This window comes from Pagrus major, chromosome 3, assembly GCF_040436345.1.
Source record: "Pagrus major chromosome 3, Pma_NU_1.0".
NCBI lineage: Eukaryota > Metazoa > Chordata > Actinopteri > Spariformes > Sparidae > Pagrus > Pagrus major.
Genome location: NC_133217.1, coordinates 19,531,077 through 19,543,658, shown reverse-complemented (window position 1 = coordinate 19,543,658; position 12,582 = coordinate 19,531,077). Strand labels below are relative to the sequence as shown.

Below are 12,582 nucleotides of genomic sequence, written 5' to 3'. Positions count from 1 at the left end.
AAATTAAGTACATCAATACAATTTAATTACACAGGGTGAGTAGAGCATATCACCGAATTACTAATACAATACAAAATACAAAAAATACAAAATTATATTGAAGTAAAAAATTATAATACATGAAATAGAAAAGAAATTAAAACATGTTGTGTGTGTTTTAATGTATAATGTATGCACATAATAGGGTAGCTGTGCTATAGAATGTTGTGCTGCATGCTTTAGTGCCTGATCATTTCATAAAATACATAAAATGTATATAAAGTTAAAGTTAATGTGTCCTTTTTATCATGGCTCTGCTTGCTTATGTCATATTTCAGTGTCTGCTCTCTCTGTATATTATATTTTAGTCTGACTATGTGTGGTATGTCCAGGAACTACAGATGAAAAATAACTCACATTAACACATTTAAAGCAATGTTTATAAGGGCACAGTGTTCAGGTACGTAACCAATGAGTACAAATAAAATCAACTGACCACAATTGAGATAATCTTTTTATCATTTAAGTTATTGTTCAAGCAAAAATTCCAGACATGCCTGTTGTGTGAGGATTTGCTTGGCTTCAGACTGAATTATTATTTATTCTTTACTTGATCATCGTCAGAAACAACAAACCAACAGAAAGGCTTCATCTCTGAATGAACCAGACGAGTTGTGCCTTTATAAAGAATTAAAAACACCGATATGAAAGAACCAAATTACATCATTCGTCTTAAATCCTTCAGACTCAGCCGTACGCTGGTGCAGAGCAGCGTTTTCCTATCAGTGCACTGATGCAGACCTAATGACATAAACAGCGAAAACAGAGAACTGCTGCGTCAAACATTTTCGTTTGTCAGAATGAAATGTTAGTTGAATTCCTCCATCCTCTGTTGATCCTGCCAGTATTTTGGTCTTCTTTCCCTCCCCTCACTTGCCCTCCCTCCCTCCGTCTCTCTGCATCTTTTCCCTCTTTTTTTATTGTGAACAGCTTACTGCAGTATCCTTAAAGTCCCTCTGCATGTGTCCTGAGTTGTCCTCTCTTACCCAGCATGCACCGCAGCGATCTGGAGCTCTGTCGGCTCAGGATGAGCGCACACTTTTGATGTCGGGAGAGGAGGGGGGAGGACAGGCAGACGCTATGATGCTGCTTTATATACTCCTTTCAATGGTTTCCCTCTGTGCCCACTGCTGTCATCAATTTGAAAAGGGCTTTTTTTTCACCCTGAAATAGTGTCCATGAGGCCGAAAAAAAGGGGGAAAAAAACTTGGTATCGCCACAAACGGAGTCTGCGAGCCGGCACGTTGTCCTGATGTGACCCACACTCACTCGTACAGGCGAAAGCAGCAACTGTCAGGCTGAAAGGGAGGTGTGTGTCTGTGTGCCTGTCTGCCTCTGTGCATGTGTATTGTGTAAGATGGTGACGTTAGCGGGACGAGAGATGCATGAATTTAGATATTTTACTTTATCTGCAGCATCACAATGCTAAATGCAAAATTTAACTGCTTCTTCTACTGCATCCTACAGTAAAAAAAAATACACACAACGCACAACTAATCTGCTCTGAGGTTGTAATCTTTCCACACATTTACCCTTATCGTATCATACATCTTGGCAATAATCTATTTAGTGCTAAAGGGATTAATTATCAAAAACTTTTTTCGGGCAAAATTACAAAACATTCCCGGTTTAACCTTCCCAAATGTGAGGATACACTGCTTCTCTCATTGTAAATGGAATTAGAGTTTCAACTAATAATTATATTTTCTGTTGATTTAGACATAATTGACTTATTTATAAAGCATTTTATTGTTTGATAACATGGAAAACTATTAACTAAAGTTTAACTGACTATAAATGTCCTATTTATTAATGTTATTATCAAGTGTTACCATATTACTGTATATATTGGGCCATTGTAGAACTGCTGTTCAGTTTTTTTATGATGTACCTGGATTGCAGTTTTTTAACACACACTGTAATCCATTAGTCCTGGCCAAAACAAGCATCATTGACTATACAGGTGTATTAGATAAAATGTGTTTCAAACATATCATTCAATCTTCATTAGTACATAGGTGTATGTAAGTCTTGTATTTGAAAGGGAGGTTTCCACGATTGAGTTTCCAGCAAACTCCATCTTCCATAGAACTTATGATCTGGAAGCTTTTTGGGGAAAAAAAGAAAAGGTCAAGGTTGGTGATTAAAATTTGATCAGACAACTAAGGTAATCCATTTTTTGACTATTTTTGAGTGAGTGTGATCATGAAGGTAACAGTTCCTTCAAGAGTTGACTTCACAGTCCTCTGTCTTGTGTCGTGTGTCTTTTTTAAAATGCTCTAGAAAGATTCTTTACCACTTTCTTCTTTTTGTCAAACTGACTCCTGCCTCACATCCTGTACAGAGTTTTATCTTCTCCACTTCCTATAACATCATATCTAATGCCTCTGTCAGCTCTTAGCACCCACTTTCTTGACAAATAGTCCTTCAGTCCCAAAAAGAAGTCATGTCTGTTGTTATTTTGGAGCTCTAAAAGAGCTTAACAGTCAGTTGTTTTAAGTCTAGTTTTTGGACTACTTCAATTGTTAAATGGAATACTCTTCTCAGTAGGTGCTGCTTGGGTGACTGTGATTTGCATTTTAATCTTGAATATTGTTTTTTGTTTTTTTGGTCTTTTACAAAGATTTCAAACATCATTTTTTGCCGGTGCTATTTGGGCAGTACCCCTATTTTTCCTTGTATTGAGTGTATTGCGTACCAGAAGTCCAGTCAGTATTGCAGTTGTGAGCAAAAGAAAACTTAACTAAACTGTGAGCAGTTAAATAAATAGCATGCTGTGCAAACAGATTTATCATCCGGTTTCACATCCAGGTTCAATGCATTTAAGGTTCAGTCACCACAGTCCTCGTTGCACACTTTTCTCCACTGTTACACCCAAGCTTGGCAAGTTTGAGAACAGCAAGTTTTATATTGACTATAATCTTTTCTGCTTTGCTCATGTTGTACGCAATAATTTGTTGACACTGGATTTGGAGGGTTGCCTTGTGACTCAACTCTAATCTGCTTGTTGTTCAGTCTGATGTCCACTTTTTTTGTCACTCAGTATAACATCCTTTCTAAAACAATCTGGGTTACATGTTTCTCATCTTCAGCAATGATCAATAATGATTATCTTTTCTGTAACTTAACTCTTTGGTTTTTTGACATATCTTTATCAGGCTTTAGTTGCCACCTGTTAATATTGTAGAAATATTAAATGTAATGTAAATTTATTCAATTGTATGAAGGTATGTAATATGAACTTCTTTTTTTTCACATACATTGATCAACAAGGCTATAGCCACATTCTGTGAGGTTATACATCAGCACAGAGGGGCACTGTTATGAAGGTCACTGCTTTTCTTGCTTTCTGCATCTGGTTGGTTGCCTTTGTTGTTTGAGTTGGTTAGGTTCATGCATGAGGTGAGATTGGTTAGGGTTAGGGGAAGTATATTTTCAGTGATGTTGGTAGGTTTTCGATATAGTGACTCCCCGGGACCCACAGGTGGTTATTTGAGTGGGTCCTAGGGAAATTCAGTGGGTCCCCAAGAAAATTTGTAGTGTTAAACTTGTGTTTGATGTTATATGGTTATAGTATTTTATATTAGCTGCCACATTAGTTGAAAAACAAAAATCAAACTGACACCATGTGATTATAGTTAGCTGATGAGAGATGTTGCAAATTAGGGGCAACAAATCCTAATCTGGCCTAGGGCACCAAAATGTGTAGGGCTGGCCCTGTTCCTGAGTCGGGTACAGCTCTATCACATCATCCTGATACACTTGTCTACAAAATTCAAATAAACAAAATACAGTTTCAAAAGCAAAGCATCATCCATCATCGTCACAACAGAAAACAGAATCCTTCACAGCTGATTTTTCTTGACATTGGCCCAGTTAGTTTATTCACCATAAGTTTGTAGCTTTGATTGTTGACATCTGTGTGTCAGGGATTGGTCTTGTTGCAGCAGAAACCATCATGTCAAGATGTTTGAGTGTCTACACAGTGCACAGGTGGTGGGAGACAGTGACCAGCGGATTGTTTCTGTCTTGATCGCGAGTTTCCTTTTATAATTACTTCATTATGGATTTGTTCTTCACAATGTAGTTTTATCAGGGATAAAATATGGTGCATCCCCTGCACATAGGGATAGTGAGTTCACTGCATCCTTTCGGATTTTAATGCATCCAATCAACATAACTGTGTTTTAGGGAAAGCTAATCAGAGGGAGAGTAGGGCAGGTCGTAGCAATAAAAGTTGTTCGATCCATAATGATGACTGTAGCATACTAACAGGTTCACAACATCAGTGCTAACATGTTGATGTTTACCACTTTCCCTTAGTTTAACATTTAGCATTAAACACAGAGTACAGCTGAAACATTGACCACTTTGACCAGCTGATGGCAATACAGTTAAAGTCAGTAGGATTCATCCTCTGGGGACCATGAATGTCACCATGTTTTATGGTAATCCATGTGATAGTTGTTGAGATGAATCAGCCTGGACCCAAGTGGCAAAAAAGAAAATGAAACTATCTAAACTAGTTGAATATGAACATAGTTTCAAGAGGAGGCATTTATTTCAATGAGGATCATATTCAGGTTGGGTTCACTTAAGGTCTTTCAGCCTCCTTCAGCTTTGTTGTGCACTAAAGTGAATTTTCGTCTAAGGCAAAAATTGAAAGGTCAGTGCCACCCTTGGAGTGTAGTTTCACTCCTGCGTTTATGTTCTTACTTTCACCTTTTTTCTTCCAATCTCCTTTGTGCAATTGAAGCTGTAATGAAATTCTCTGCTTTAAGGTTAATGTTGACGCAAACTAAACACTTCCTGCTGCTTCACATTGAAAGCAGCCACAATACGTGTAGCCTTGGTCCTTGAAGATGTCGACTGACTGCTAACAAAACACAAGATATATCACAGTTTGGGTAAAACTGAAACACATCATCAAGCAAGAAACACCTTTTACCACACAGCTCCTACCACATGTAAAACTGGACAAAGACAAATCAATACCCACCAAGTATCTGTACTGCGGACACATAGTCTTGTTTTGAGTGATGATACTAACAATATGTCATAGGAATAATAAAAAAATAGATATGTGACAAATGAGATCGTGTTCTGTGCAGCACTGTTCTTCTCTGTTGCACAGTAGTGACATTATTCATTCACACAATTAACACATGTGTTCCTTACCTTCTGAGTCTGTGTTTGCACATAATTCACATCATGTAATTACCACAATAGTGAAACATTTAAATGCGTAATGTTTTTCAAATCCTTCAATGAGTAAGATTTAGGTAGGTAGGTAGTCCATTAATAATGCATTTAGCGTATAAATCATGACACATGGCTCTCCACAACATGAGTACAGTAGCCATTTTTAATCATTGGGGTTTCCCACTTGGAAAATCACTGGTGTTGTGCCTACATCACAGGCCGCGGCATCCATTATATGGAACTTCAATGCTGGTATGTGCATCAAGATGTAGACCACACAGTCCTTCATATGTGTTCAGTAGGGATGTTCCTAACAATAAAGTTCTGTGGCAGTTCAACAGAAGTTTGAAATTTGAAACTATTCATTTCATTCTTCAACAAACATATCATATTTGAAATGCCACTGAAACATGTAGCACTTTGCACTGTGTATTATGAACATTATTATTATTACATAATAGTAGGCTGTGTAACATCATAGACACAACAGTTAACCGACGCTGTTCACATTACCAATGGATGCTCGTTTTTAATGAAGCAACATTTGACGAGGTAGACGTGACATTTCGACACATTCTTACTCCTAACTTGTCAAATATAGCTGCCTGGTCAGTGGCCTTAAGCTTCGATTTCTGACGCTCTACCTAACATCTAGCATAAGTTTTGCGTGTGAAAGGCTCCGCGGTCAAGCAAGCAATAATAAATATGCAATGTCAGACGAGACTTTCAAAAAACAGTTCAAACAGTAGTTTAGGCACAAAAGCTACTTGGTTTGGTGAAGGACAAGGTCAAACTTTGGATATGAATGTTGAAGATTGAAAATGGTTATTTTTAACTACGTTCAATCTCCTAACTTACGTGAATGATGTACTTTTGTCACTTACACTATTTTACGCAAGTTACATCATTAACGTACATTAACTTAATTATGTAACATAACTTCAAATCACTCTTGACTCTGGGGGCTCAGTGGGGCTAGACATTTCAGTGAAAATTATGTAATTTAATGTAATTTGAAAACGTGTACATTAATAAAATAATAATACATTTAACCAACTAGTATTGCTGTTGTTGATTTGCAAGGGTTGCAACGTTTAATCGACTAACTGTGCACATCCCCAGTGTTTAGTTTTATGAATAATTTAGAGCAGTGTTATCTTCTAGTTTCAGAGCTCTTCTTTACCATATACAAAGTTGCACTGCTTTTTTCAAGTAAGATTGATAGAGTTACTGTGGAGTAATAATTATAATCATTATAAGTGTTTTGCACTGTTTCCTCACAGCTAAACGGTTATCTGGTTTAAAACTTACTGAATGCTGCTTCTCTCCATGTTCACATGGTTTCCTTTAGTGCTCCTTTCTCCTCCCACACCACAACACAAGGACACTGTCCTTCACCAGGGCACTGGCCTCGAAGGGATGATGAATTTTTTCTCATTACAATCAAGGATCTTTCGGGTGTTTTCCCCATTGAGAATCACCGAACAAAAGAACATTAAATTGGTAAAAATAAATAAATAAAGCCAAAAACCTTGAATTGAAGAAATCCAGCACCATGAATTGATGAATTGTCTTCAGATTGTGGCAGAAGGCAGAGTTACATGATATTTAGCAATTAATGACAGGCATACTGTCTAGTTTTTCTTTTCAGATCTATTTTTACATGTTTATAATATACAACAACAGCATGTCTTGTGTATGTTATCACCTGATTGAACAGAAGAGAATTCGCTCCACTGACGTCAGGCATTTGAACATTTTGTAACCTGCGGCATCTGGAGGCCATTTCTCCAAAAATCCACAAAGGCACGTCAGGTGCCTGGAGCATAACAACAACAGCAGTGTGCAGAAATATTGTTGTAAACAACTGGATGGAGGCGTCTCTCTCTGCAGAAAAGGTGATGGGGGTGATCATCCCCTAAGCTACTGTAGCTCATATTAGCCGATTCAATACAAACACCACAACATGAAAAACAGTTGAGTAACAGGGCTACTGTGTTGCTTGCAGGAATGTTTATGAACTTTAAATCAGCACTGGTATGACTGTCCAGATGTATTTTTTTCACATTTAGTTTATATATGCACTAAATGTTGAAAGTCACTGAAGCAGCCTCCAGACAGAGTACTAATTTCTTTAGTTAATTGTGAAGTAATTGTAGGCTAAATACACAGTACTAATCACACTGGGAAGTAGGGAGTCTTGAGTTGGGATCAGAGACACAAGAAAGCCTTGCATTCATTAAGTTTCCCACAGACCACTCAACACATCCCTTGAGAAAAATGCAGGAGGAGCTCTTGCCCTCTATCTTCTGTACTTAAATGCTTGCAAACATTACAAGGCCAGGCTCTCGGCACCGGATGTCTTCTATCAACTCTTCAGGCCCAAACGTCATTTTATCTCACTTTTACTTCATATGAACCATTCATACTTTCAGCTCACTGTGCTGGAGAGGATGAAGAAGACTAACAGCGAAAGTGGATGCTGAAATGTGCGTCACATTGTCAAATATAACTCAAATCACCATGGAAACTGAGTAACAGTGTGTATTAGTGGGTGTTTTTTCACAACTCCGTCTCCTCTCTCAGACACACACATTTTTTCTTTTCATCTCTCTCCTTGTGTCTCTCTTCACCATAATATGTACACACACAGTTTTGACTGGATAGCACTTGTTGGTAGAAAATATTTTGAAACAGCTGCACTTTGGAGGGAAGGAATGGTGAATCCATGACTAATGAAGTTTGAATGGAAGGTACACATGGATGTTATTGAATAAATTGCAACTCCATTGTTATTGTCATATACCCTGTGTGCTTACTAGATGAATTGATTTACCAAAGAGAGTAATAAGAAGTTATGTTTCACTGTTATTTGACTTAATAATAATACACTTAATTGGTGTCTTGAGTAAGTTGGCTCTAGTCAGCTAAAATTGGAATTGCATCCTTTCCTCCATCATAACGGTGCGTTCCAAAACCACAGTCCCCAGTGTGTATATGTGAAAAATCCTGCCTTGGCTTATTAAAGGGCCCCTGTAGAGTTTTCTTGTAAACAAAAAGAAGTTGTGTTTCCATTTAGCCATGTTTAAAAAACATTTACAAAGCTGATTTTTTGTCTTTTAAATTTTTTTTTTAGGTATTTTTAAATCCACCATTGTTTACATCCATGTTGACTAGCTTCAGGACTTCTTCTCCCCCATCTTTGCCGACACATTTCAGAATATCCTGGCATGTTACCAGCAGAGAACTTAAGCATCTGCTTCCACATAAACTTTCTGGGAAGTGGAAATGGAGAAGAATTACTGTCGGTGGCGCTGTTGCAAAGACAGCATTAGCAACATGGCTATGGCTAACAGACTAGCTACCGTCCAAAGCTAAAAAAAACAATTTGACCTAGAGTAAAACACCTGGTTGTATTAATAAGTGGGCAGGTTTTGTTAGTTATTTTAATGTTATATCCCAATAATATAAGGGGAAACACATATCAGTGGGGAACAGACTTTGACACAACACTGGAGCGCTCTCCAACGAGTGAATGCCGTCCGTTCACTCTTGTTTTAACATCGGTTTCTAACACTCTCCCTCTTCATCTTCAGTGCCTCCTCGATCAGCGGGGTCCTTTTTATTTTGCACTGTAGAGTTTCCACAGTTATCCCAGTTGTTCTGCCTTTAGCTGGTGATTGTGACTGGGGATAACAATGCCTCTACGCACTTCCTTTGTGCTGCAATTCGACCATTTTTCCGGGAAAGACCCAGCCCGGCTGCAAACCGAATAGTACAGTGAAAGCTTGTAGACTTATAGGGAACCAATCTGTGTACATCGTTTTTGCACAACCATTAGATTGTTCAATCAGTATTTACTTCAGAATAATAAGTTAAATCAAAAAAAGTTGAGGAACCACTGCTTTGTTGTATCATTTTACCATTGTTCAGGTTGGTAGAACGTTATCATAACTGATGAAGATTAATGAGCAATGTGAACTGTATATTTGTAACATTGCAGAAGTGTTGATGGAGAGCAGGAGGCAACAGAACAGAGACTCAGCGGAGTTACCATCCTCTGCAAATAAATGAATGCATGCAAATGAGGCCTGAAGAGAAGATGAACCAAGCAAATATGAAAATTAGCATTACACCCGAATAGGAACTGATAATGTTGTACTGTTATGGATAGAAAGTGTTATTGAATAAATACTTCCCTTTCAGATGGAAGTGAGACATTACATTTCCCCATTTATGGCATGTAAACATGCACGCGGACATGCATGTGTGCAGACTTGTTTGTGTGTTGACAAGTGTGTTAAAGAGTGCTACAGAGGGAGCACGGAGGGAGGAAAAGCAGTCCCATTAGAGCGCCCATTAAGTCTGATTACAAGTGATTACCGTCTGTCGGAGAGAGATGACCAGCCCTGTCCTGCCACTGAATTAATGACACAAACAAATGCTTTCTTTTCTCACTCTCGTCATAATCAATCTGTCATTTTGTTGTTCTTCGTCCCTCGAGATCTCACCACGAACTTAACATGACGTCCAATGATTCGCCAAACACCCGACTTCAGACAGAGTCAAAGCTGTTTCTGCCTCCCTGCACATGTTGTTTTGTCACTGTTGTTTTATTTATGTCGTTTTCCTCCCAAAACGTCGTTCTTCGCTTCGGGCTCTGATACACACATAAAAAGATGTATTGACTCATTTGAGGGCCGCCGGGCTAAAAGGGGAAATGAAATGTATGGTATTTTATCTGGCCTTACTGCAGCGTGAGGGGAAGTATTTGTAGTGGTAACCACATGTGGAAACCACCAGAGGTTAGCAGCTGTGGGAGTTGCTTTGTTGAGTGTTGCATGTAGGTCATCTCAGCCGGATGTAGTGTTCTGACTACATCCTGTCACACAGAACAAAAGGTGTTCAAAGTGATGATGGCGCTTCACTGTGACATATTTATTTTGACTTTAAAGTAAAGATAAGATACCTGGATCACCTGTGTTTTTAATGTCTTTAATCCCACGACTTTTAAGCTTCACATCCCCTCACAGTGCCTCTCTGAGGGGATGCCATGGCAACATGTTTGAGATCGTTTCTTCACCTACTGGTGTTCCTAGTTAGACTGTGATTTTCATCTTGACTGCTCATTAGATTTACCAGGCTGTGTGTGTGTGTGTTTTTGTAGGTGTTTCTCTTGGGGAGCTCAGCGGCTCCTCAGTGCTGCCTGGAGTCAGACTTCAACACTTCCTCTGGTAAGACCTTCATGTTGCGCAATTCGACACAGCCAGAGTCCTGCAGCCTGCAGAATGCCAATACACTGTTTTTCTCCAGTAGACCTCCCTGCTGTGACCAAGGCACATAGACGCACACATTCACACACACACACATACACACACATACACACACACACACGCACGCACACACAGAAAAATAAATGTCTCTAGCTGTGATGGCCGTGCCTGCTGCCACACAGCTGATTTTAATGTCTGCAGTCACCTTAGTTTTCTATACAGTTTACGCTTAATAGTCAATAATTGAGTGTGTTGGCATTATTCACATTACACTAACATAACACATGTATCAGTAAATAAATAAATGATGAGGTATAGCTTTTGTTGTAATTTATTTAGCATCAGGAGCAGCAGGAGTGAGGTATTCCTGAAGGTTCCCTAAGCACATAGGATTTCTCTGTTGGATTTTGGATTATTGCAGGAAATAAATTCTGTGGCAAACACAATTTTATGATACCTGGTGACATTTTGTTCATCAACATGAACAACAATTTTATGATTGTTCATGATAGTAAATGCAATCGCCAGAAGTTAAAAGCTAATGGTAGGCTATAAACAAACTTGTGACTTGAACGTCACCACCTATACTACACACACGTTACTATAAATTGATCAATCTACAAGTTGTAAAGTTAGGGTGAGAATTGTTTGTAACTACAGTCGCCTGTTAAGACGGATTAGTGAGTAAATGAGTCTCTGTGTTGAGCGTGATGACGTTTAATGTCCCTGACGACCTCTGCAGTTTCATTTAGCCGCTTGTTAGCAACTGCCTTTTCAAATCACTTTTTAATTCAAACATGTGGTATTAACTGACGTACTTTATGTGGTAGAACGAAACAGGAGAATCTTTTAAGCTTGTGTTAACCACAGACCTTTTTCAGGCATTTAACAGAAAGCCATTCAGAAAACCCCAGACTATGAGATGAGGGAACCAGAAGTGCAAAAAGACGAACTGATCTCCGTGTTTTAGGGCTAATTCCTGTGGCATTCTATTATAGGCAGTAAATTAGTTTCCATTTTTAGCATGCGCATTAAGTTAGTTTCTTTACAGTCACACTTAAGTTTGTCTTCAGTTAAGTTTGTTTGTAAGTGGTTCTAACCAGTGTTGAAGGGTGCTGCTGTGCAAAAGATGAGCAGCTGAAACAGAGCAGTTAACTGAAGAAAGTGGCCAATCGGAATGTTGGTAATTCACAAAGCTAGTTATATTTAACACTCAAAAATTAAACATTTGTAATTAAAATTAGGGCTGGACAATATGGTTTATAAATAATATTGCGGAACACGATATGTATCTGGATATTTTGAAATCTCAATTTAACTGACATAATAGATTTTTTTTTTTTTTTTGCAGCTCTCTTTCAGATTTTAAATCTACTTTAACCAAATAGTTTTCTGGCAACACATGGTGTATATGTTTTTAATAAAAACAGTTCAAACTGGCATGGTTTCATGCACAGGCAAGGACAGGAAAGCTCAACAGCGACTGATTAAACCGTCCAGAACATCACTGGTTCCATCTACAGAGCATCAGTGATATCAGTGTTATCATTAGTTCACACACACGGGGCCTTATTGAAACACAATGCAGCGCTCGGTCTAAACGTGTTGATTAAAAAAAGTCAGTTGTAGACAACCCTGCACCAAGTGAGGAAATATGACCCAGAGTAAATTACATTTGGATCCATAGTGGGATGTAAGTGTTGCTGTATTGACTGTCGAGGCTCAGTTTAATTTTTTCTCCTTTTGTGTCATGTTGTGTTTTCTTTGTCTCATTTATTTGGGCATGTAGTCATCAGAAATTCTTGACAATCAGAAGTGGGCCCAAACAAAAGGTTGAGAACCCATGCTTTAGTTTGTTGGTGTTTTAGGTTTTGTTCATTGCTATAATATTTATACTGAAAATCTAACTGTCCTGTTTGATTGTATTTGTAGTTTAGTTGGTGATGTTCGTCTTTGTGTTACCCCTTTGATTCAGAAATGGTCTGATCAGCCATTATCTATGTTCCCCTGTGTGCTCAGTCTGGTCTTTGTGTCAGTTTTGTCTGTTGTTTGTTCTTTTCAGTTTATG

General features: G+C 38.4%; 1 protein-coding gene across 3 annotated transcripts in view; it reads left to right on the top strand.

The window, feature by feature from the left end:
- thrb (thyroid hormone receptor beta) overlaps positions 1 to 12,582 on the top strand; it is a 126,751-nt gene that overhangs the window by 64,944 nt on the left and 49,225 nt on the right. For 2 of the 3 annotated variants that reach the window (XM_073462933.1, XM_073462932.1), the window contains exon 2: positions 10,409 to 10,475. The exons of the other annotated variant lie outside the window; for it this stretch is intronic. The gene's annotated coding sequence lies outside the window, so the exon portion shown is untranslated. The remainder of the gene's footprint in view (positions 1 to 10,408; positions 10,476 to 12,582) is intronic. 3 annotated transcript variants of the gene reach the window in all.